Source organism: Anomaloglossus baeobatrachus, chromosome 3 (assembly GCF_048569485.1).
Source record: "Anomaloglossus baeobatrachus isolate aAnoBae1 chromosome 3, aAnoBae1.hap1, whole genome shotgun sequence".
Lineage (NCBI taxonomy): Eukaryota > Metazoa > Chordata > Amphibia > Anura > Aromobatidae > Anomaloglossus > Anomaloglossus baeobatrachus.
Genome location: NC_134355.1, coordinates 207372759 through 207398593, shown reverse-complemented (window position 1 = coordinate 207398593; position 25835 = coordinate 207372759). Strand labels below are relative to the sequence as shown.

Genomic DNA, 25835 nt, shown 5'->3' with positions numbered 1-25835 from the left:
CTATTGGACTTTGCTATAGTCCCACTAGTGCAAAGACATTTGCAGAGCGCGTCTGCCTGCGTTGCACACTACAACTCATTCTAACCAAGCCATTATACTAGCAAACACTCAGTGTACCTAGTGGCATCCTATACGTGGCTATTGGACTTTGCTATAGTCACACTAGTGCAAAGACATTTGCAGAGCGCGTCTGCCTGCGTTGCACACTACAACTCATTCTAACCAAGCCATTATACTAGCAAACACTCAGTGTACCTAGTGGCATCCTATACGTGGCTATTGGACTTTGCTATAGTCCCACTAGTGCAAAGACATTTGCAGAGCGCGTCTGCCTGCATTGCACACTCCAACTCATTAAAACCAAGCCATTATACTAGCAAACACTCAGTGTACCTAGTGGCATCCTATACGTGGCTATTGGACTTTGCTATAGTCCCACTAGTGCAAAGACATTTGCATAGCGCGTCTGCCGGCATTGCACACTCAAACTCATTTTAACTAAGCCATTATACTAGCAAACACTCAGTGTACCTAGTGGCATCCTATACGTGGCTATTGGACTTTGCTATAGTCCCACTAGTGCAAAGACATTAGCAGAGCACATCTGCCTGCATTGCACACTACAACTCATTCTAACCAAGCCATTATACTAGCAAACACTCAGTGTACCTAGTGGCATCCTATACGTGGCTATTGGACTTTGCTATAGTCCCACTAGTGCAAAGACATTTGCATAGCGCGTCTGCCTGCATTGCACACTCAAACTCATTTTAACTAAGCCATTATACTAGCAAACACTCAGTGTACCTAGTGGCATCCTATACGTGGCTATTGGACTTTGCTATAGTCCCACTAGTGCAAAGACATTAGCAGAGCACATCTGCCTGCATTGCACACTACAACTCATTCTAACCAAGCCATTATACTAGCAAACACTCAGTGTACCTAGTGGCATCCTATACGTGGCTATTGGACTTTGCTATAGTCCCACTAGTGCAAAGACATTTGCAGAGCGCGTCTGCCTGCATTGCACACTCCAACTCATTAAAACCAAGCCATTATACTAGCAAACACTCAGTGTACCTAGTGGCATCCTATACGTGGCTATTGGACTTTGCTATAGTCCCACTAGTGCAAAGACATTTGCATAGCGCGTCTGCCTGCATTGCACACTCAAACTCATTTTAACTAAGCCATTATACTAGCAAACACTCAGTGTACCTAGTGGCATCCTATACGTGGCTATTGGACTTTGCTATAGTCCCACTAGTGCAAAGATATTAGCAGAGCACATCTGCCTGCATTGCACACTCCAACTTTTTTAAACTAAGCAATTTTACTAGCAAACACTCAGTGTACCTAGTGGCATCCTAAACGTGGCTATTGGACTTTGCTATAGTCCCACTAGTGCAAAGACATTTGCAGAGCACGTCTGCCTGCATTGCACACTACAACTCATTGTTACTAAGCCATTATACTAGCAAACACTCAGTGTACCTAGTTGTATCCTAAACGTGGCTATTGTACTTTTGTCTATTCACAGTATTGGAACGATATTTGCAGCACGTCTGCCTGCATTGCACACTCTAACTTTTTTAAACTCAGCCATTTATAGTAGCAAACACTCAGTGTACCTAGTTGTATCCTAAACGTGGCTATTGTACTTTTGTCTATTCACAGTATTGGAACGATATTTGCAGCACGTCTGCCTGCATTGCACACTCTAACTTTTTTAAACTCAGCCATTATACTAGCAAACACTCAGTGTACCTAGTTGTATCCTAAACGTGGCTATTGTACTTTTGTCTATTCACAGTATTGGAACGTTATTTGCAGCACGTCTGCCTGCATTGCACACTCTAACTTTTTTAAACTCAGCCATTATACTAGCAAACACTCACTGTACCTAGTTGTATCCTAAACGTGGCTATTGTACTTTTGTCAATTCACAGTATTGGAACGTTATTTGCAGCACGTCTGCCTGCATTGCACACTCAAACTTTTTTAAACTCAGCCATTATACTAGCAAACACTCACTGTACCTAGTTGTATCCTAAACGTGGCTATTGTACTTTTGTCAATTCACAGTATTGGAACGTTATTTGCAGCACGTCTGCCTGCATTGCACACTCAAACTTTTTTAAACTCAGCCATTATACTAGCAAACACTCACTGTACCTAGTTGTATCCTAAACGTGGCTATTGTACTTTTGTCAATTCACAGTATTGGAACGTTATTTGCAGCACGTCTGCCTGCATTGCACACTCAAACTTTTTTAAACTCAGCCATTTATAGTAGCAAACACTCAGTGTACCTAGTTGTATCCTAAACGTGGCTATTGTACTTTTGTCTATTCACAGTATTGGAACGTTATTTGCAGCACGTCTGCCTGCATTGCACACTCAAACTTTTTTAAACTCAGCCATTATACTAGCAAACACTCACTGTACCTAGTTGTATCCTAAACGTGGCTATTGTACTTTTGTCAATTCACAGTATTGGAACGATATTTGCAGGACATCTGCCTGCATTGCACACTCAAACTTTTTTAAACTCAGCCATTATACTAGCAAACACTCACTGTACCTAGTTGTATCCTAAACGTGGCTATTGTACTTTTGTCTATTCACACTACTGCAAATCTATGTGCAGCACCTCTGCATGACAACCTCGTGCTCTGTTTTTAATAAGCTATAATGATAGCACAAAATACTGCCATTTTGTGGCATCATAGAACTGGCTGTTGTATTCCATTAGTGCCCCACTGGTGACAAGCTATTTCTAGCACCTCTACATCACACCCTCATGCACATTTAGCTACGCTAATGTTATAGCAAACTCATGGAATTCATTGCTGCATTTCATAATTCGGAGGGATAGAAAGTCAGGCTTCCTTTAGCTTTTCCTTCTGTTCATAGACAGCATCTCCAAGACAAATTTCCCCTCCACGTCTAAGTGTGGAGAGGCAGCTAGTGCGCATGCGTGTGCCGATGTACCCCAGCTGCAGCATAATTACAGTGTTTCGCCTAGTGAGTATGCTCAGCCTGACTGTGCCATTCCTGACGCTAAGTCTTCATTTCGGGATACAGCGCATGCTCCCACACTAAGTGTGAAAAGCCTCTTTGCACAGGTGCTTGCATTCTGTGCCGGGTCTAAGTCCTGTTTTGTGCCTAGACACCATGCTAAAGCTGATAGTCTTTTTTCAGAGACTGTATTTCATGCTACTGAGCATGCTCAGGCACTTCCTGCATCAGAGACTAGGTCCGGTAATGAACTCTTTGGCCCTGGCCCTGATGTGGGGGTCCCATATAGACCACAGGGCATCAGGTGTCCTCCCAAATGGCTTGCAGAGGCCCACACCTATGACTTGTCACCGCATTATTGATGGTCAGACGATGACTGGTGAGGTGTTTGGGTCATGGCAGCCATGAGGTCATCATTGAAGTTGCGTTTCCAAATAGGACGCTAGTTATGCCACTCATGACGTGTCACTCTGCTTTTGTCTCCAGGAGGTGCATTGTGGTTCACCCTGGTTTGGGGCGGACCCAGGTTATAAAAGGGGCTGGAGCCAACAAGGAGGTGCGCAGTCTTCTATTATGCTCCGAAAGAGCACACCTCCATGTGTTGAACCCATTGCGGCTTTAGGCCAGAGGTAGGCAGGGATAGGGTGGTGGATGCAGGCCACCACCACAGTTGGTAACGCAGAACGGTTAAGACCAGCTCCTGTCCTAACAGTCCTGCTTGTGCAGCCCAGTGGCATTAACAGGCCTGCTGCTGCTGATGCGCCTGCTGTCCACAGGTGTGGCCCCTACGCACACGGTCAGCGTACTCAATGGCCCCTGTGTTGTTAACAGGGAGTTCCTGGGCTGGGTGGGCATGTGGACCCTGTGACGCTAACAGGGCTCACAGTCTCCAGATCCGAATGGCGTCTAACTCGGTTCAGGCTACTATTAGTTTCATAGCCACACAGCTCTGTATCCTCCACCAAACCTTCAAGTTGCCAACCTCTCCTTTTCCAACTGGGAGCACGGTGGACACTGACTGCTGAAGGTGATATATACCTTTCTCTTTCTTTTCTTATTAATTTTTGTTATATAGCGGTCACAGATTATATACCACTTTATCCAAATCTGCCAGTCCCACTGTAACAGATGTTGTTTCTTCAGCAAATGTTACAGTTGTTTAACCACCAAATCCACGGACCAAAATTTTTTTCCCCTTTCCAACACACCTGTTCCCCTTTCCAACAGCATCTGTCCTTTTTCAACTCATTTTGGGATATGACCAAAAGTGCAACTGTGCAGGGACACCGTACTCAACGCCATCTCAGCACAGCAGCCATCCCTCGGTCCCTCCGATGTGGACAAGTAAAAGACCATTTCCTCCTATCCATGACAAAGTGTTGAGATTCACTCTGTGCAGCACTGGTGTTTAGTGGAAAAGTAGATCTAAGATTGCGTACCACATTCTGCAGATACTCCTGTATACGTGCGTCTATTTCTATGGCAGGAATTAGTTCGCCAAATTTTGTCTTGTACCGGGGATCTAACAGTGTGGCAACCCAGTATTCAGGATTACTTCAAATTCATACAATCCGAGGGTCATGTAGGTAGTGCAGCAAGAAGGCGCTCATGTGTCTTGTGCATCCAGGAGGACCAAGTCCTTGGTGTGTTGGTGGCAGAGAGGTGAGAATCGTGCATCCTTCCTCTGCCCTCTACCCACAACCTCGCACAACCGAAATGTGAGCAAGCTCTCACTCATCTGCTGAGTCTTCCATGCCCATCGCCAGTTCGTCCTCCATTTCTTCATGGGCTCCTGCACTTTCATCAACACTTTTTGCTGATACTATGCGCCCTTGTTAATCCCTCTCCCTCACCATGACTGCCGCATAGGTGCCGCTGACCATCTGGACCTCGTAGATCTTGTTATCCCTTCCGCATATGACTCCTCCTGTACTTCCTTCCCTTCCTCTTGTCCCAACACCTGACTCCGAATAATAATTACAGTGTGCTCCATCATGTAGATGACCAGAATTGTCACGCTGAGAATGACATTGCCAGTGCTAAACATCTTCGTCGACATTTCAAAACTGTGTAGCAGGGTGCATAGGTCCTTGATCTGACACCACTCCAGCAGCGTGATCTGCACCACCTCTGGATCAACTTATCCCAGGCTATATGTCTTACCGTATTTCAGCAGGGCTCTGCGGTGCTGCCACACACGCTGCAACATGTGCAGATTCCAATTCCTGCGTGTCGGAACATCGCATTTCCGGCGTTTAACTGCCAGACCCTAAGACTTCCGGAGTGATGAAAGTTGTTGAGCTGCTGTGTGCGCACGATGGAAGTGAGCACATAGCGAGCGTGCCCGCTGCACAAGGCCATGTAGGCCGTGATGGTGTTTTAAAAATTGCTGGAGAATTCGGATCAACACGTGAGCCATAAAAGGCACGTGTGTCACATTGCCCTGAGGATGGCCCGCAGCCAGGTTTGCATCATTGCCGCACACGGCTGTTAAGTCACCAACGGAGTCCGCTCCGTCAATTTGTACTCCGGTCGCCAGGTGACAACGTGTTCCTTTCATGAATAGTGCTGATGATGGGAGAGTAGTCGATGCCAGCGGCGCAGGTGGACGCAGGTTATGCTCACACACTGGGCTGCATTACCTTGACAGATGCAGAATCTCTGGCTGAATGTAGCTGGTGGGTATCTCACAGATGAAATACCATCATTCAGCTACAACCAATGGGAAGACACCACACCCTTTTTTATGCCCATCCTGTCTGCAGACCACTGCCAGACATAGCTATGAACCTCTGGTTAATTTTACCCCCAGTTCAGTTTTATGATTTTGTGTGCTTGTTACCTGACTACTTTTCCTGCTTGCTGTTTATGTACCTTGTTGGCCGATACGCATTTCACCTCTGCTTGTTTTCTGATTAAGTCCTGGCCGTCCCATTCTGTTCCTGTTCCTCAATTAATGTTTTGACCCTGCCTGACTACTATTCTCTGTAATAGCGGTGTGACTCACATTTCCCATACATTTCAAAGTAAAACTTTGACCGCCTGATGGCATTGAGCTCTGCTGCCAGCATAGTAAGGAGGTGTGTGGTAGTCCTTGTGCGCAGTTGCAAGGAAGGGTGGCCTGACCACACAGGGTTTGCGCAAAGGTAGAGGACCCACACGAGGTTGAAGAGGCAGAAGCAGTGTATTAACTTCTACATACAGAACAAGGATTGAAACAACTCGTGGGGACGGCAAGACTTGTACAGCAGACCCTTCTCCATCTCTCACCATAGTTTGCCAGTGCCCAGTCAGTGACATGTAATGACCCTGTCTATGCTTACTGGTCCAAGTATCTGTGTTGAAATGCACCCTGTCGCACACAGATTTTCTCAAGGAAGTGGTGATGTTGTGTGCGACATGCCGATGTAGCGCGGGCATGCTTTTCTTGGAGAAGCAGTGGTGATTGGGCATCTGGTACTGGGGCACAGCGACAGACATAAGGTCTGTAAAATCCTGTGTGTCCACTACGCGTAAAGGCAGCATTTCGGTAGCCAACAGCTTACAGAGGGATAGAGTCAACCACTTAGCTTTGTCATGGGTCGCAGTAAGTGGCCTTTTATTTGACCACATCTGAGGGACAGAGATCTGGCTGCTGTCTGTAGACGGTGTTGAGTAGGGTGTCCCTGGAAAAATGCAGGTTTGTGAGAAAAGTGCAGGCGGAGACATGATGTTGGCTTCATCTTGCCTTCAGATCTGTTCATCTTGTATCATTTTTAAAAAACACAGCAAGCAAGGGTTACTCCAAGCGGAGTCTCCCTTTTTTTCCAAAAATTGGGCCCCACACAGACACCTTATCAGTGGCAGCACTTGTGCCCTAGTTGCAAACAGGATGTTTTGATTTGCATCAAGCACATTCCAAATCCACAAGCATTTACTCTCCCCAGGATGACACAGGGGTAGTAAATTCCTTCTGGATCCATGACTTGTTCATTTTGATGAACGTCAGTCTGTCCACATTGTCACTGGACAGACGCGTGCGCTTATCTGTCAGCACACACCCAGCAGCACTGAAGACACGTTCAGAGACAACGCTGGCAGCTGGACACGACAAAATCTTCGAGGCGTAACTGGAGAGCTCTTGACATTTTTCTAGATTTGAAGCACAAAAGGAGCAAGGCTCCATTTGCAAAGTCATTGCATCGATGTTCATTTGGAGATACTCCTGTATCATCCTCTCCATCCGTTGACTATGTGTCAGACTTGTTGTCTCTGGTGGCCTTGCAAAGGAGGGTCTAAAAAAATTATGAAAAGATTCCATAAAATTGCTGTTACCAGCACCAGATACGGTCCTACTGGTACGGGTAGACTGTTGAAGATGACGAGGCCGTCCCATGTTTGTCAAGTTACAACTGGGAGAATCACTCCCTTCACCTGCACGGTTGTTTGGTGGAAAAGCCGAGCTAAGATCGAGTAACAGCTTCTGCTGATACTCCTGCATACGTGCGTCCCTTTCTATGGGTGGAATTATGTCACAAAATTTGGACTTGTCCCGGGGATCTAATAGTGTGGCAAGCCAGTAGTCATCATCACTTCTAATTTTGACAATACGAGGGTCATGTTGGAGGTAGTGCAACAAGAAGGCACTCATGTGTCTTGCGCAGCCATGCGCACCAAGTCCACGCTGTGTTTGTGGCATAGAGGTGCTAACCGTTCTTTCTTCCTCTGTCATCTCCCCCCAACCTCTTTCAACTGAAATTTGACCAAGGTCCCCCTCATCTGCTGAGTCTTCCATGTCCATGGACAGTTCGTCCTCCATATCTTCATGTCCTCCTGCACCTTCCTCAACATCTCACCTGCTACCATGCGCCCTTGTTGATCCCTGTCCCCCATGGTCCCATGCCTGCCGCGTTGGTGATGATGAACGTCTGGACCTTGGTGATGTTGTTGTGTCTTGCGCATATGAATCCTCCTGTAGTTCCTCCCCTTCCTGTTGTCCCACCCCCTGACTACGAATAGTGTTTAGCGTGTGCTCCAGCATGTAAATGACTGTAATCGTCATGCTGATAATGGCATTGTCAGCGCTAAACATATTCGTCGCCATGTCGAAACTGTGCAGAAGGGTGCATAGGTCCTTGATCTGAGATCACTCCATCAGGGTGATCTGCCCCACTTCTGCATCTCGTTGGCCCAGGCTATACATCATGACGTATTGCACCAGGGCTCGCCGGTGCTGCCACAGTCGCTGTAACATGTGGAGAGTTGAATTCCAGCGTGTCGCCACATCGCATTTCAGGCGATGAACCGGCAGGCCGAAAGACTTCTGGAGCGATGCAAGTCGCTCAGGTGCGGCGGTTGAACGGCGGAAGTGAGCACTGCAGACAGTTTCCGTGCCCTGGTCAGAAGGCCATCTAGGCCGGGATAGTGTGTTAAAAATTGCTGGACAACAAGGTTAAACACGTGAGCCATACAAGGCACGTGTGTCACCTTGCCCAGGCGAAGGGCCGCACCCAGGTTTGCAGCATTGTCGCACACGGCCTTACCAGGCTGCAGGTTGAGTGGAGACAACCATTTATCAAAATCAGTCTCCAGAGCTGCCCACAACTCAGTCGCTGTGTGACTCCTATTTCAAAGACATGTCAAGCTAAAGACCGCCTGATGCCGTTGCGCTCTGCTACCAGCATAGTAATGAGGGGTGCGTGATTCCTTCTGCGCAGTGAGAACGCTGGTGGCCTGACCAGGCAGGCTTGGGGCGGAGGTGGAGGACCCAGATGAGGTGGAGGATGCAGAAGCAGTGGCGGAACTTGGACAGACAGAGGATTGACACACAAGTCGTGGGGACGGCAAGACTTGTGCAGCAGACCCTTCACCATCTATCACCATAGTTACCCAGTGGCCAGTCAGCGACATGTAACGTCCCTGTCCATGCTTACTGGTCCAAGTATCGGTGGTGAAATGCACCCGTTCACACACAGAGTTTCTCAAGGAAGCGGTGATGTTGTGTGCGACATGCTGGTGTAGCGCGGGCACACCTTTCTTAGAGAAGTAGTGGCGACTAGGCATCTGGTACTGGGGCACAGCGACAGACATAAGGTCTCTAAAATCCTGTGTGTCCACTAGGCGGAAAGGCAGCATTTCTGTAGTCAACAGCTTACAGAGGGATAGAGTCAACCTCTTCGCTTTGTCATGGGTCGCAGGAAGTGGCCTTTTATTTGACCACATCTGAGGGACAGAGATCTGGCTGCTGTGTGTAGACGGTGTTGAGTCGGGTGTCCCTGGAAAAATGCAGCTTTGTGAGGAAAGAAGGGCAGTGAGCCCCATAGGGGGGAATGGACCCCATGACGATCGGGAGGGTGCAAGGTTAGGAAAGGGTTAATAGGTTTGCATGGGATGGGGGATGTGTGGGAGTACAGGATTGGTAGTAGGGAGCTGTAAGGGGATTGGGGGGGAGCAAGGAAGGGGTGGGGTGTTGGGAGAGGTATAAGAGAGGGGGGTGTGCTGTTTACCTCCCCTTTCGTCGATTGATCTTTGTGTCCCAGGACGTAGTGCTGCTGCTGCTTCCTGCCATGGCTGCCCTTGCTGAACTCCTGGAGATGGTGCGGGGGGCATCCGAGGTCATGGGAGTGGATGCCCTGAGGCAGCAGCTGGCAGCGGTCTGTGGGGCTGGAGCGGCGCCGCCTGCTGTTCCAGCGCCCGGGCCGTGGCTACGTGCTCGGCGGGCGCGACCGCCGGAGCGCTACTCCCCCAGCTGGAGGGGGAGAATCAGATCAAGGAGCCCCTGCGGGGACCCTCCGGAGCAGCGGCGGAGCCCTCCAACTAACCTAGGGGAGCAGCCGGCCACCGGGAGGAATCCGCGACGGAGATCCCGTGGGTCGGGGGTGGGCGGAGCCTCTGCGAGGCCCACTTCCGGTCCGCGGCCTGCGCAGCACCAGACCGGAGCATGGATGACGGCAGCCCCCAGTGATGTGCCGGCTGGGGGTGGCGCTCGGCATGCCGGATTGCCGGAGGAGACTCCCTGCAGGCCGCAGGGGAGAGCAACAGGACGGGGGATGGGAGCGGATGTGAGCGGCGAGGTCAGGAGATCGGAGGAGGGGTACGGTGGCCCGCAGGCACAGAGGAGATCGGTAGTCACGGTCCCCCCCGGCGAGGAGCGTGCTGGGGGTGGGTCCCGGCGAGGAGCAAGCTCGGCACGGCCTTCCGGCAGTCGGCAGGGAGGGAGCCCACTGAGGACGACAGGAGAAGGGGCGGCGCAGCAGGATATCACGATTACAGCGGGAAGAGACGGCGGCAGGGCGCCACGGCGGGAAAAAAGGAAGAGGTCAAGCAGGAGTCGCCCGGACGAGCGGGGTGCGGTGACCGTGGGGGTCGACGGCCGCCAGGTGCGGGCTGTCCCCTCGCTGGTCCCCCCTGAGGATTTCGGCAGCGCATCAGACTCCAGCGAGGAAGAAGGAGCAGCGGCAGGTCGGACGGAGCGGCAGCTGGAAGATCGTGGCACGGCTGTTCCGGCGTCGGCTCAACGGCAGCCTGGTGAGCAGACAACAGAAATGTTACATGCTGTGGGTAGCGCGGGCGAGGGCGGGGGTTCCGTCGCGGGACGCGTTGCGCTGGGGGCGAGTGCGGTCGGGCAGTCTGGTTTACCGGGTCCGGAGTTTTGGGGGCAGCTTTTGGGGGTGTTGCAGGGGTTGTCTGCGGAACGGGTTAGTCGGACTGGGCCTGGGGCTCCGGTGGGGGCGTGGGTGGGCCCCACGGAGGTGGTGCGGACAGAAGCGCCGGTGCGCGATGTTGCTGCGGGGGACACGACCTCGGCGGCAGGTACGGGACAGGAGGCTGGTGGGGCGGCTGCCGTGGGTGCGAGTAAGGAGGCGGAAAAGGAAAAAGAAAAGGAGGATGAGGTAGTGCGTTTGGATGATAGGGCACGGAGTGAAATTTATGTGTGCTTTGAAGGGCAGTTAGGGGTTCATTTGAAAAAGGAGGTGAGGGAAAAGATTTGGAAGGGGGAGTATGTGGAAATTTTTTCCCTGCTTCCCTTGGAAAAGTTTAATTTGGATAAGGTGAAACCTAGTGATACAAAAAAGGAGAAGGAGGATGAGGAAAAACGGCGATATAGGTTGATCCCGAGGACGTTTACCAATTGGTTGCAGGCCTTTGCTATCTTAGCCAGTGTGATCGGGGAAAAGGAGCCGGAGCATTGTTCCGCCCTATTTGGATATATGGACGCGATAGGGGAAGCGTATAGAGTATACGGCGGTTTGGGGTGGTTGAGATATGATGAGCAGTTCCGGCAGCGGAAGGCTCTGCGGTCGGGAGTCCAGTGGGGCCACAAGGATATTTCTTTGTGGATGCGGTTAATGACGGCGCCGGCTCAGCCCTTTCGAGGGGGTGCCGGGAGCCCGGGTGCGAGTGGCGGGTCCTCGGCTGGACAGAAAAAGGGAGCTTGTTGGCAGTATAACGAGGGACAGTGTAAGTTCGGGGCCTCTTGTCGGTTCAGACACGAGTGTTCCGGATGTGGAGGGTCCCACCCTCTGGCCAGGTGCTTCAAGAAAGGCAAAGGAAAGGCGGGGGAGGGGTCTGGAAAAAGGGAGGACGCCAGTGAGGGTAGAGGCGATGCTTCCCTATTTAAGTAGATACCCGGATGTGCGGGCGGCGGAGTTGTTGGAACGTGGTTTTACAGAGGGCTTTCGGATTCCGTTTGAATCTGAGGCGCCGGTGTTTCGCCCGGGAAACTTGCGGTCCGCAAAAGAACATCCGGCGGTGGTGAAGGAAAAGCTGCAGAAGGAGGTGGAGTTGGGGAGGATGGCGGGCCCATTCCAGGACCCGCCATTCTCTAATTTACGGATTTCCCCCCTTGGGGTGGTACCTAAGAAGGAGCCGAACAAATTTCGGCTCATTCATCATTTATCTTATCCGGCGGGATTGTCGGTGAATGATGGGATATCACCGGAATTGTCGGCGGTATGTTATGTATCGTTCGATAGGGCCTTGGAGCTGGTAAGGGTAGCGGGGCGGGGGGCCCTGATGGCAAAGGCGGATGTGGAAGCAGCTTTTCGTTTACTCCCGGTGCATCCAGAGAGCTTTCATCTCTTAGGGTGTATGTGGGATGGTGAATACTATGTGGATCGTTGCCTGCCGATGGGCTGTTCCATTTCGTGTGCTTATTTTGAGGCATTCAGTACGTTTGTGGAATGGGTAGTCAAGGAGGTGGCAGGAGTCCATTCGGTGATTCACTATTTGGATGACTTCTTTTGCGTGGGTCCGGCGGGCTCTTCGGTTTGCTCCTTATTGTTGTTTACGTTAGAGCGGATCGCGCGGAGCCTGGGTATTCCGTTGGCAAAAGACAAAACAGAAGGGCCGGTGACGGTATTATGTTTCTTAGGTATCGAAATTGATACACTGGCAATGGAATGCCGGTTGCCGGAGGGAAAGCTGTTGGATTTGAAGGCGTCGGTGCGGTTTTTGTCTCAGGCCAAGAAGGTGCGGTTGCGCGAGTTGCAGTCAGTGCTCGGAAAATTGAATTTCGCTTGTCGCATTATGCCGATGGGGCGGATATTTAATAGGAGACTGGCGAGCGCAACCGCAGGGGTAAAAGCTCCAAATCACTTTGTCAGAGTGACAAAAATGATGAAAGGGGATTTGTTGGTGTGGGAGGAGTTCTTGGACCGGTACAACGGTCGGACCCTTTGGATGAGCGAGGCGGTGTCCAATAGCCAGCTGGAATTGTACACGGATGCGGCTGGGGCGACAGGTTTTGGAGCAATTTTTCAAACGCGCTGGTGCGTGGGAAAGTGGCCGCGGCGGTGGGTGGAAGCAGGTTTGGTGAGGAATTTGGCGCTGTTGGAATTGTTTCCCATTATTGTGGCGGTGGAGTTGTGGGGCCCTGTTTTTGCTGGAAGAAGGGTTTGCATGCATTGTGACAACATGGCGGTGGTGCATTCCATCAACGCACTGTCGGCAAAATCCCCGCCGGTTGTGGGGTATTTAAGGCATCTAGTGTTGCGTTGTTTGGAGTTAAACATTTGCGTGGTGGCTCGGCATGTGCCTGGGATTCGCAACGAGGTGGCTGATGCGCTATCACGGTTTCAGTTTTGCAGGTTCAGGAAGCTGGTGCCGGAAGCGGACGCGGAGGGGGAACCTTGCCCGAACTGGCTGTGGGACCTGGCATCGGTGTAGCTTTTGAGGGAATTCGGAGATCGGTGTCTGAGGCTACTTGGTGCCGATATCAGGCGGTGTGGCAGGAATGGGCAAAGTTGGAAAGTAGGGAGTTCATAGAGTCGGGTTACCAGGGTCGAGTGTTGGGGGTACTGATGTTAATAAGTGGGGATTTTTCGGAAGGCAGGTCTGTTTCGGTGATTGGTTGCAAGTTGGCGGCGTTGGCCTTTTTGTTCCAGATGCAAGGGGTTCGGGACGCGACTAAGGATTTTCTGGTGCGACAGGCGATGAAGGGTTTTCGAAAAGGGGCTCAGTCGCGTGACTGTAGGCGGCCGGTGTCATTGCCATTGTTGGTGCGTTTGGTGGGGTGTTTAGGGGAGTTGTGTTCGTCTCCTTATGAGCGGGTGTTGTTCTCGGTAGCTTTTGTACTGGCGTTTTTTGGGGCCTTTCGTATTGGCGAATTGGTCAGCCCGACTAAGCAAGCGATGGGTGGTTTGCTGTTGGGTGATGTGATGCTGGGGGAGGATAGAGTGGAATGTCGGCTTCGTTTTTCTAAGACGGATCAGAGGGGCCGGGGGCGCTTAGTAGTGTTGTACGCTTTACCGGGGCACCAGTTGTGCCCAGTGTTACATGTGTCAGAGTTTTTAAAGGTGCGCGGCGGTTACCCTGGTGTTTTTCTTAGACATACGGACGGATTGGCTTTGTCGCGGTATCAATTCAATGCGGTGCTGAAGATGGCTCTAGCAAGGGTGGGGGAGGAGCCACGTGAGTACGGGTCTCACTCCTCCCGGATTGGGGCGGCAACGGAGGCCGCCAGGTGGGGCTTGAGTGAGGATTGTATCCGGCGGATTGGGAGGTGGGAGTCTTCCAGGTTCCGTTTGTACATTAGGCCTCACTTGGTCAGGTGATGGTCAGGGGTGGGGGATTCAAGGTTGGTGTTAGATGCCGGTTTGTGGGCAATTTCTTGTGCTGTTGCTGTTTTTATTCGTGGTCTTTGTATTTTATAGGTCCATGCCTTGTGTGGATCCTCGGGCACTCCTATGTGTATTGGGGAGCGTTGCGGGCGGATGTGCGGCGTGACGGTCGGCAGCTCGGAATGTCGGTGTCGGAAGCTCGAGTAAAGTGGCTCGGAATTCGGGGCATGACCTGGGGTAGGGTGCGCCCTGAGGTGGCTTATTATAGCCGTATGGATCGTGTCCCTGATGTGTTAATTTTGCATGTGGGAGGGAACGATTTGGGAGTAAGGTCGGCGAGGGAATTGAAAAGGGATATAAAGCTGGACCTGTTACATTTGTGGAGGGCATTCCCGGGCATAGTTATCGTTTGGTCGGACATTATAGCTCGGACGCAGTGGCGTTTTGGGAGGTCGGTGGACCGTATTAATAGGGCTTGGAGCAAGCTGAACCGGGCTATTGGCAGGTTTGTGGCGAGAAATGGTGGGTTGGTGGTGCGGCATAGAGAATTGGAGGAGTCCACGGAGCAGTATCTAAGGAGAGATGGGGTTCACCTGACTGATGTGGGTCTGGATTTATGGATGTTGGGTTTGAGGGATGGCCTAGAGCAAGCACTGGGGATGTGGGGGGCCCGGGCCAAGTAAGGGTGTCACTTGGCCGGCCTGTGGCGGGGTGATAGGTCCGTCTGAGAGGTTGGGAGTACCGACAGTCGGCTTGTTGGTACGAAGTCGCTCAAGGGGAGTGGCTTCGGAGTGGATGGGAACTTGTGGGCGGAGGTCCCGCAGGTTCTGGGTAGGGGTAATTAACGATGGAACGTTGTTACCCCTCACCTCGGGCCGGGTGGTCACGGCCGAGGTGGTCCTCTGGGCCGGTTTGGAGGTTACGGCCGGGGGGTTAGGAATGATGGTTTGCCTCTCGGACGGATCTATCGGTGTTTCTGGTTATACGGGTATATATATGTATAAGGTTAAGTTTAACAATTGAGTGGCATGTTGGGCCACAAGTTTGGTATACATATATACGGTAAAATAAAACTGTGGCCATTCCTGCAATAAAGTCGTGGTTCTCGTCTTCATTTAGGTAGATATGGTACGGGGGGTGTGTTTTACAGGATAACCTGCTTATCCCTTATAGATGCGTCAAGAAGGGCAGTGAGCCCCATAGGGGGGAATGGACCCCATGACGATCGGGAGGGTGCAAGGTTAGGAAAGGGTTAATAGGTTTGCATGGGATGGGGGATGTGTGGGAGTACAGGATTGGTAGTAGGGAGCTGTAAGGGGATTGGGGGGGAGCAAGGAAGGGGTGGGGTGTTGGGAGAGGTATAAGAGAGGGGGGTGTGCTGTTTACCTCCCCTTTCGTCGATTGATCTTTGTGTCCCACCCGCCCGCCCTGATATATAATTATATGTATATGTTCAAAAAAAAAAAAAAAAAAAGATAAAAAAAAAAATAAAAAAAATAAAAGGGTGAAAAGGTGATGGTTTTTCAAAAAAAAAAAAGAGGAATAAAGGAGAATACAAGGTTGAGTTGCTAATTTATTGTTGTCACAGCGGGGTGATAGGTCCGTCTGAGAGGTTGGGAGTACCGACAGTCGGCTTGTTGGTACGAAGTCGCTCAAGGGGAGTGGCTTCGGAGTGGATGGGAACTTGTGGGCGGAGGTCCCGCAGGTTCTGGGTAGGGGTAATTAACGATGGAACGTTGTTACCCCTCACCTCGGGCCGGGTGGTCACGGCCGAGGTGGTCCTCTGGGCCGGTTTGGAGGTTACGGCCGGGGGGTTAGGAATGATGGTTTGCCTCTCGGACGGATCTATCGGTGTTTCTGGTTATACGGGTATATATATGTATAAGGTTAAGTTTAACAATTGAGTGGCATGTTGGGCCACAAGTTTGGTATACATATATACGGTAAAATAAAACTGTGGCCATTCCTGCAATAAAGTCGTGGTTCTCGTCTTCATTTAGGTAGATATGGTACGGGGGGTGTGTTTTACAGGATAACCTGCTTATCCCTTATAGATGCGTCAAGTGCAGGCGGAGACATGATGTTGCCTTCATCCAAAGTTGGTGCTATCGATGTCTGAGAGAGCTGTACACACTCACTTGTTTCCCCTTCCAAACCAACTGACGACCTACCAAGCAAACTGCCTGTTGCGGTTACAGTGGTGGAAGTTGTGGGTGGAAAAACAGGTGTGACAGCTGTCCCCACAGTCCTAGAAGATGACGAGCGCGCGGATGCACTGGAAGGGGCAGGCGGTGGATGGTTCGCTCCGCTAGGCCGCATTGCAGCACGGTGAGCTTCCCATCGGGCCATATGATATTTATTCATGTGACGATTCATGGAAGAAGTTGTCAAACTGCTGAGGTTTTGACCTCTACTAAGAGAACCATGACAAATTTTACAGATCACATAATTTGGGCGATCTTTTTCTATGTCAAAAAAGGACCTGGCTAGGCAAGGCTTAGAGGCCATGCGACCTGTTGATCCACCCCGAATAATGCTCAGAGGCAGAGTGGTGGCTGAGGATGCAGTTGTAGACGTGCTACCAGTGCTCCGACTGTGTCCAGGAAGGCGCCAGGTTACTTCGACGTCGGTTGCATCCTCCTCCACCGCCTCTGTTGACCTCCTCGAGTGTCTGACTGTGGGTTGACAGTAGGTGTGATCTAGAACTTAATCATCAATTGTTGTGTTTGCACTCCCCTACCCCTCAGACCGAGTTTCTTCTTGCCCTGACCGAATATTTAAGTTGTCATCCCAATCGGGTATCTGCGTCTCATCTTCATCAGTATGTTCCTCATTGCCTATAACCACAGTTGTTGGAAAGGCAGCATTTTGGTAGCCAACAGTTTGCATATGATGAAAGTCAACCTCCAAGCCATTTCATGCCCTTCTAAAAGCATGTAAAACACAGCGAGGGGACTCCAACCACAGTCTCCCTCGTTGCCACTAACTGGGCCACACACACCCCACTTGACTGGCATCGGTTGAGCCCCCTTTTGAAAAAGAAAAAGATGCTTTGCATGAAGCACTCTCAAAAATACGCGTGCCTTTCCCGTCCCCTGGCTGACCCAGGGGAAGAAAAGTCCTCTGAGAGCCATGACTTGTTCATCTTGGTTCTTTTAGAGACACAGCGAGGGGACTCCAACCACAGTCTCCCTCGTTGCCACTAACTGGGCCACACACACCCCACTTGACTGGCATCGGTTGAGCCCCCTTTTGAAAAAGAAAAAGATGCTTTGCATGAAGCACTCTCAAAAATACGCGTGCCTTTCCCGTCCCCTGGCTGACCCAGGGGAAGAAAAGTCCTCTGAGAGCCATGACTTGTTCATCTTGGTTCTTTTAGAGACACAGCGAGGGGACTCCAACCACAGTCTCCCTCGTTGCCACTAACTGGGCCACACACACCCCACTTGACTGGCATCGGTTGACCCCCCCTTTTGACAAAGAAAAAGATGCTTTGCATGAAGCACTCTCAAAAATACGCGTGCCTTTCCCGTCCCCTGGCTGACCCAGGGGAAGAAAAGTCCTCTGAGAGCCATGACTTGTTCATCTTGGTTCTTTTAGAGACACAGCGAGGGGACTCCAACCACAGTCTCCCTCGTTGCCACTAACTGGGCCACACACACCCCACTTGACTGGCATCGGTTGAGCCCCCTTTTGAAAAAGAAAAAGATGCTTTGCATGAAGCACTCTCAAAAATACGCGTGCCTTTCCCGTCCCCTGGCTGACCCAGGGGAAGAAAAGTCCTCTGAGAGCCATGACTTGTTCATCTTGGTTCTTTTAGAGACACAGCGAGGGGACTCCAACCACAGTCTCCCTCGTTGCCACTAACTGGGCCACACACACCCCACTTGACTGGCATCGGTTGACCCCCCCTTTTGACAAAGAAAAAGATGCTTTTCATGAAGCACTCTCAAAAATACGCGTGCCTTTCCCGTCCCCTGGCTGACCCAGGGGAAGAAAAGTCCTCTGAGAGCCATGACTTGTTCATCTTGGTTCTTTTAGAGACACAGCGAGGGGACTCCAACCACAGTCTCCCTCGTTGCCACTAACTGGGCCACACACACCCCACTTGACTGGCATCGGTTGACCCCCCCTTTTGACAAAGAAAAAGATGCTTTGCATGAAGCACTCTCAAAAATACGCGTGCCTTTCCCGTCCCCTGGCTGACCCAGGGGAAGAAAAGTCCTCTGAGAGCCATGACTTGTTCATCTTGGTTCTTTTAGAGACACAGCGAGGGGACTCCAACCACAGTCTCCCTCGTTGCCACTAACTGGGCCACACACACCCCACTTGACTGGCATCGGTTGAGCCCCCTTTTGAAAAAGAAAAAGATGCTTTGCATGAAGCACTCTCAAAAATACGCGTGCCTTTCCCGTCCCCTGGCTGACCCAGGGGAAGAAAAGTCCTCTGAGAGCCATGACTTGTTCATCTTGGTTCTTTTAGAGACACAGCGAGGGGACTCCAACCACAGTCTCCCTCGTTGCCACTAACTGGGCCACACACACCCCACTTGACTGGCATCGGTTGAGCCCCCCTTTTGACAAAGAAAAAGATGCTTTGCATGAAGCACTCTCAAAAATACGCGTGCCTTTCCCGTCCCCTGGCTGACCCAGGGGAAGAAAAGTCCTCTGAGAGCCATGACTTGTTCATCTTGGTTCTTTTAGAGACACAGCGAGGGGACTCCAACCACAGTCTCCCTCGTTGCCACTAACTGGGCCACACACACCCCACTTGACTGGCATCGGTTGACCCCCCCTTTTGACAAAGAAAAAGATGCTTTGCATGAAGCACTCTCAAAAATACGCGTGCCTTTCCCGTCCCCTGGCTGACCCAGGGGAAGAAAAGTCCTCTGAGAGCCATGACTTGTTCATCTTGGTTCTTTTAGAGACACAGCGAGGGGACTCCAACCACAGTCTCCCTCGTTGCCACTAACTGGGCCACACACACCCCACTTGACTGGCATCGGTTGAGCCCCCTTTTGAAAAAGAAAAAGATGCTTTGCATGAAGCACTCTCAAAAATACGCGTGCCTTTCCCGTCCCCTGGCTGACCCAGGGGAAGAAAAGTCCTCTGAGAGCCATGACTTGTTCATCTTGGTTCTTTTAGAGACACAGCGAGGGGACTCCAACCACAGTCTCCCTCGTTGCCACTAACTGGGCCACACACACCCCACTTGACTGGCATCGGTTGAGCCCCCCTTTTGACAAAGAAAAAGATGCTTTGCATGAAGCACTCTCAAAAATACGCGTGCCTTTCGCCTCCCCTGGCTGACCCAGGGGAAGAAAAGTCCTCTGAGAGCCAGGTCCACATTGTCAGTGGACAGACACGTGTGCTTATCTGCCAGCAGACCCCCAGCAGCACTGAAGACAGGTTCCGAGAGAACGCTGGCTGCAGGACACGACAAGATCCTCAAGGCGTACGTGGCGAGCTCAGGCAATTTATCCAGATTGGAAGCCTAAAATGAGCAGGGCTCAAGTTGCACAATAATGGAATCGATGTTTCTTTGCATATACTCATATATCTGTGTGTCTCCCTCTTTTTCCTTGTCCAGCTGTTTTGTTTTCACATGAGTATATGTCCTTGTCACTTTCCCATGTGTTTGTGTTATGTTGTGAGTTGTTTGTCACCTTTTGGACACCTTTCAGGGTGTTTTCTAGGTGTTTTACTGTGTTTGTGATTGCCTGCCATTGTTTCCTATGGGCTCGAGTTCGGTTCGTCGAACGTTCGACGAGCCGAACTCGAGCCAGACCCCCCGTTCGGCGAACCGCCTCGAGCCGAACCGGGACCGGTTCGCTCATCTCTAGTGGTGACCTCAGGCCATTTTTCCAGATTGGAAGCCCAAAATGAGCAAGGCTCCAGTTGCTCAGTCATGGCATCGATTTTCGTTTGGAGATACTACTACATCTGTGTCTCCTCCTCCTTTTACTCGTCCAGCTCTTTTGTTTCAGCATGAGTATATGTACTTGTCACTTTCCATGTGTTTGTGGTGTCTTGTGACTTGTTTGTCACCTTTTGGACACCTTAGAAGGTGTTTTCTAGGTGTTTGTAGTTGTTTGTGTTTGCCTGCCATTGCTTTCAATGGGGTTCGAAGGTGTTCGTCGAACGTTCACAGAACTGAGCCGCCGTTCGACAAACCGAACTGAACTCGAACACTAGGGGTGTGGCTCAACACTATGCATGAGCCTTCCAATCCTTCTCCATACTTTGTTCTTCCCATCATTCTGGTACAGGTTTCCTTAGTTTCATTTTTCAAAGAATGCTTTTCCAGAATTGGGTTAACTTCTTCAAATATTTTTTGGCAAAGTCTGATTTGGCTTTGTTATTTTTAAGGCTGATTAATGGTGTGCACCTTGTAGATAACCTTCTGTATTTGCTCACTGTATGGTAGACTTAGATATTAAAACACCTACTTCATCGAGAAGTTCTTCACTTAGGTGGATGTTGTTAAGGGGTTTTTCTTCAACATAGAAAGGATTTTGCAACTGTCCACCATCGTTTCTTCTGTGGACTTCAAGGCCTTTTTGAGCTCCCACGCTCAACAGTTCATTTGTATTTTTTTTTTTTGTAGACTGTGCCAAAATTTTGAAATGGCCACTTCTAATATTTCTGCTCTCTCTCTCATGTATATCATCTTTTTTTATGCCTAATGATGGTCTGTTTACCTTTCATTCATATCTCGTTTCACTGCAGGGGACACCTGATGAAGGAGATGAAACACACGTCGGAGGCAGGAGGCAGATGCAGTTACCTCTTTTTCTAAGTTTAAATATATTTTTTTCCACATTTTTTGCAGTGATTTCATAAGTGGCTAATCACTAGTTTGATACATGCAGAGATATTTACTTCATTGTAGATTTTATGTTATGGGTAAAATAGTGTTCTAATACAGGTACATTTAGATTAAACATTTATTATGGCAGGGGGTATTTTGGTGACTACACCTAGTACTGGCAGATGTTTGTCATAATTAAGCACTTTTTAGCACTCTCTGCATGTTAACAAATACCTTGGTCTGCATATTTTACCTATTGCAGTAGTATTTTGGTTGTTTTGCTATTTATATGTACTGCATTGTTAATGGAATTATTGCATCTATTTTGTGCACTGGTCCTGTCTGTTAGGGGCACTTTGCACACTACAACATCGCAGGTGCGAAGTTGGTGGGGTCAAATTGAAAGTGACGCACATCCGGCGTCGCAGGCGATAACGTAGTGTGTAAATCCTTTATGATACGATTAACGAGCGCAAAAGCGTCGTAATCGTATCATTGGTGTAGCCTCTGTCATTTCCATGAATTGGGAAATACCGATGTTACGATGTTGTTCCTCGTTCCTGCGGCAGCACACATCGCTGTGTATGAAGCCGCAGGAGCGAGGAACATCTCCTACCTGCGTCCTGCGGCTCACGCCGGCTATGCGGAAGGAAGGAGGTGGGCGGGATGTTTACGTCCCGCTCATCTCCGCCCCTCCGCTTTTATTGGACAGCTGCCGTGTGACGTCGCTATGACGCCGCACGACCCGCCCCCTTAATAAGGAGGCAGTTCGCCGGCCAGAGCGATGTCGAAGGGCAGGTGAGTGCATGTGAAGCTGCCGTAGTGATAATGTTCGCTACGGCAGCTATCACCATGATATCGTAGCTGCGACGGGGGCGGGGACTATCGCGCTCGGCATCGCAGCATCGGCTTGCGATGTCGTAGTGTGCAAAGTGCCCCTTACTCCCACACTGGTGGTATTTTCTTTTTCGTTTTTAATATATTTTTGTTTTTATTGAGGTAATTTAATAAAATGATTGTTTTTCTTGAAATAATTGTGTCATATGGTCCACATTCTTTATTTGTATGTTACATGCCCAGGAGGTGAGTCTATTTTTGGATTGGTATGATTTATTTTGACACATATTGTTGAGAGAATTTTATAACATTTATAGGTATTTCTAGTTAGCCGTGCCTGGCCTAAAAAGTTGCTAGTGAAGTATGGAAAAACTAGAGTTGTTTTTTTCCCTCTAATACTACATAAAGGTAATATGGATATTACATCTGTTATATCCAATGGCATACGTACCTTATACTGGTGTTATCCACTTATGTATGAATCTCTCTCTCTTCTTACATAATCTACTTATAGTATTTATGTCCCTTGGAGGAAACTGAGAACCATTCAGTGAGTGAACCACATCATTCCTCTCTATCTCCCAAAAAGTCTACCACTGCTTACAACATAGTATTTCAGGTAGTTTGCTCTTCTTACACATGTTCTTCATTTTTATTATTTTTTATCTTTAATTTTGTTTCATTTTTTATAATTTATGTGCATCTCCTATCATGTGATAGTGCATACATTATTATGATGTAAACATTTGTGCTGATCTCTGTTTAGAATCAATCACAACTGCATATTGCCTCCTACTCTTGAAAAAGAGGGCCTCTGCTACCTTTTGCATTTACCACTCTTAAGTGCATAAGGTATAGATATGATTATACATTTACATCCCTGATGCAAAAGCAAAATGAACTGTTCCTTCATGTTTATATTCTTGTGATTTGTCATATGATACTTATTTATCTTTGCATAGGATCGCATATTTGTCCTTCTATTACCTAATGGTGATGACCATATACAATAGAACACATACCTTCCCATTGTCCATATAGGTTGGTGTGTGCTTGCTGTACTTACCTTTTACCTTATAAACAAACATGTACCACCTTTTTTTCTTTAGATAGGTTACTTATATGATGAATTCCTTTTTTCATATATCTTTACAACGTATATTTGTTTATTATGTGCAATAAAAGATGGTCCGTATATTCACTGTAACAGCCACTTATAAGACATTGTATTGTTAATGTCATACTATGTACTAATCTTATGTTTTGTACTTTCAAAACATTTTTTATGATCTTAGATAACTTTGTCCTTGATAAAGACCTAAGTCATACAGTCGAAACGTCGGATGAATTTTCATTTATCCTTTGCACAAATAAATTTATTCAGCATCAAAGAACCTTTTTTCATGCTATCAATTATTTCAGTGTGCCAGAGCTATTTCTATTTGATTGACTTTTATTTTTTCTGGGCACCTATTATACACACAGTGAGCCAGACACATTCGTTCACTATGAGTATATAGTCATGCCTTTCGTATAGTGTAATTCCCCCTTAGTATTCCAGGACTTCGTTAATGACATCTTTTGAGATTTGTTAACGTTGTTAGTAGTTGTCTATCTGGATGACATTGTCATCTTCTCTCCAGATATCACTACCCACCATAAGGATGTCTGTAAGGTCTTTGAGCTCCTTTGTGCTAACTCACTTTATGCTAAGTTGGGGAAGTGCGTATTTGAGCAGGAGTCCTTATCATTCCTGGGTTACATAGTCTCTTCTGCGGGTTTAGTTATGGATCCCACCAAGCTGGAGGTGGTGTTGACCTGGCAAGAACCTCATTCCCTGATTATCAACTATTACTGCCAGTTCATTCCACATTTCTCCACGCTTGTGGCCCCGCTGGGAGCCCTTACTAAGAAGGGAGCTAACCTGAAGCATTGGTCTGAGGAGGTTTCCTGGTCATTTGTCTCCTTGAAGTCCCATTTTGCCAAGACCCTTGTTCTACATTGGCCAGATAAGATTAAGCCCTACATATTTGATGTTAATGCCTCGTCTCTTGGTGCTGGGGCACTTCTGTATCAAAAGGACTCACACAGTCGGAAACATCTCTGTTTTTATTTGTCTAAGATCTTTTACCAGCTTAGAGGAATTATCTTACTGGGGACAAAGAATTGCTGGCAATGAAGCTGGCCTTTTCCGAATGGAGGCATCTGCTAGAGGGAGCTAAGCATCTTTTTATGGTTTCTACCGACCATAAAAACCTCCTTTACCTCCAGACAGCCCAGAGTCTGAATTCCCAACAAGCGAGAGGGTCCTTATTCTTCTTGTGTTTTAATTTCACCATTCATTTTTTGTCGGGGCAGAAGACTTCACGAGTGGATGCTTTGTCCCGCTCTGTGGACTCGACTGATGAACGGCATGAGCCACGCCTAATTGTCACTTCAGAGAGTCTGCGGATAGTTGCTCCCGTGTCCCTGGAGTAAGTCCCTGGAGCAAGACCTTTGCGCCTCCTAACTTGCGGGTCAAGGTGCTCTTTTGGGCACACTCCTCCAAGGTTGGTGGGCATTTTAGTGTTAAGAGGATCACGGAGCTCTTGGAGAGGGCATACTGGTGGCCATGCTTAGCCAGTGATGTGAGGGACTATGTACAGGCCTGTGTTTACTGTGCTAGGAATCGGCCTTCCTGGCAGAGACCTGGGTGTCTTCTCTATCCATTGCCTGTGGTGGATAGGCCCTGGGAGATGGTTGGGATGGACTTTATTGTGGACCTGCCTAAGTCCCGAGCCAGTAGAGTCATCAGAGTGGTCACCGCCCATTTCTCTAAGATGGTTCACCTAATCTCTCTCCCTCTTATTCCATCTTCGCATATGCTTGCCGCTCTCATTGTTAAGCATATTTTCCGGTTGCACGGAGTGCCTGACAAGATTGTCAGTGATCATGGTCCCCAATTTGCCTCTCGTTTCTGAAGGGAGATGTGTCGCCTACTTCAGATAGAGCTTAACCTGTCATCCGCATATCTTCCGGAGACTAATGGTCTTGTGAAGAGAACTAATCAGACACTACTGACCTTTGCGACACCTTGTGTTGGCTCATCACGGCAACTGGTCATCTCTCTTGCCCTGGGAAGAATTTGTCCTAAATAATGCTGTTAGGGACTCTACAAGGCAAACACCTTTCCTCCTTCATAAAGGACAGCATCCTCGCATCCCTGTGCCTATGCCCGTCTCCTCTATCAACCCGAGGGTCGTGGACTTGGCAGTTGGGGCCCGTGACATCTGGGACCGTATACAGGATGCCATTCATGTGTCCAAGGAGCGGATGAGAGTCGCAGTCAACGTACATTGCTGTCCAGCTCCGACTTTTGCTGCAGGTGATTTAGTGTGGCTCTCTGTGTACCGCCCCCATGTCAGCGGCCGAGCTGCTCGGATCCGGAACCACGGCGGCTCGAGGTGTCTCCGGACCCGGGAGGGGGTCATGCGGACACTCGAATTTAAAAGGGGGGATATGTACAGGAGGATTAGAAGTTTGTGACGCCACCCACAGTGCATGGTAAGATGGAGTACCACCGCTGCTGTTGGGAGCGCCCGGTGGCGGTGGTATGGCAGCAAGGTGTTTAACCCCTCCGTGGGTAGGGGGTTTGCCCCGAGGCCCGGTGTCTGTAGTGAAGGGGGTACCGTTGGGGAGGAAAGGGTTTTTCTGCATACTCACTCCGTCCAACAATACTGACACGACACCTTGTAAACCAGAATTCTGAGCACCGCTGCAGCAGGGAGAAGCACACGTGGATCCGTTCCCTTGGTGTTGCTTGTTAGCCTGTGACCTTTTCCGTGGCACTTTCTTCACTATTTGGACCCTGTAGTGTGGAACTAGTCGGGTCCCGCTCACCCGTATGGCTAACGGAGTGAGCTTTCCCTCAGGGTTCACGCTTGGGATTTTTTGGACTATGTATTGGGAAAGTCCTTTTCCCTTGTTGCGCTAGTACGCCGATTTTGAAGCGGGTGGAGGATGAATCTTGAAGACTTCACCCTCGCCGGGTAAATTACCAGGATGTGTGAAGCTGCTTCCCGGCCTAGGGTCCACGTACCCCGTCGTGCCCTGGCCCCTGCCCGGAGATGGCTCAAGGCCGCCGGC

The 25835-nt window shown here is 49.4% G+C and overlaps 1 long non-coding RNA gene across 1 annotated transcript in view; it reads left to right on the top strand.

Moving 5' to 3' along the window:
* The window catches only part of LOC142295129 (uncharacterized), a 50506-nt gene extending 28887 nt beyond the window's left edge, over nt 1–21619 (top strand). Inside the window, exon 5 of the long non-coding RNA XR_012751374.1 lies at nt 20792–21619. This is a non-coding gene — a long non-coding RNA (uncharacterized LOC142295129). The remainder of the gene's footprint in view (nt 1–20791) is intronic.
* The last annotated feature ends 4216 nt before the right edge of the window (nt 21620–25835 follow it).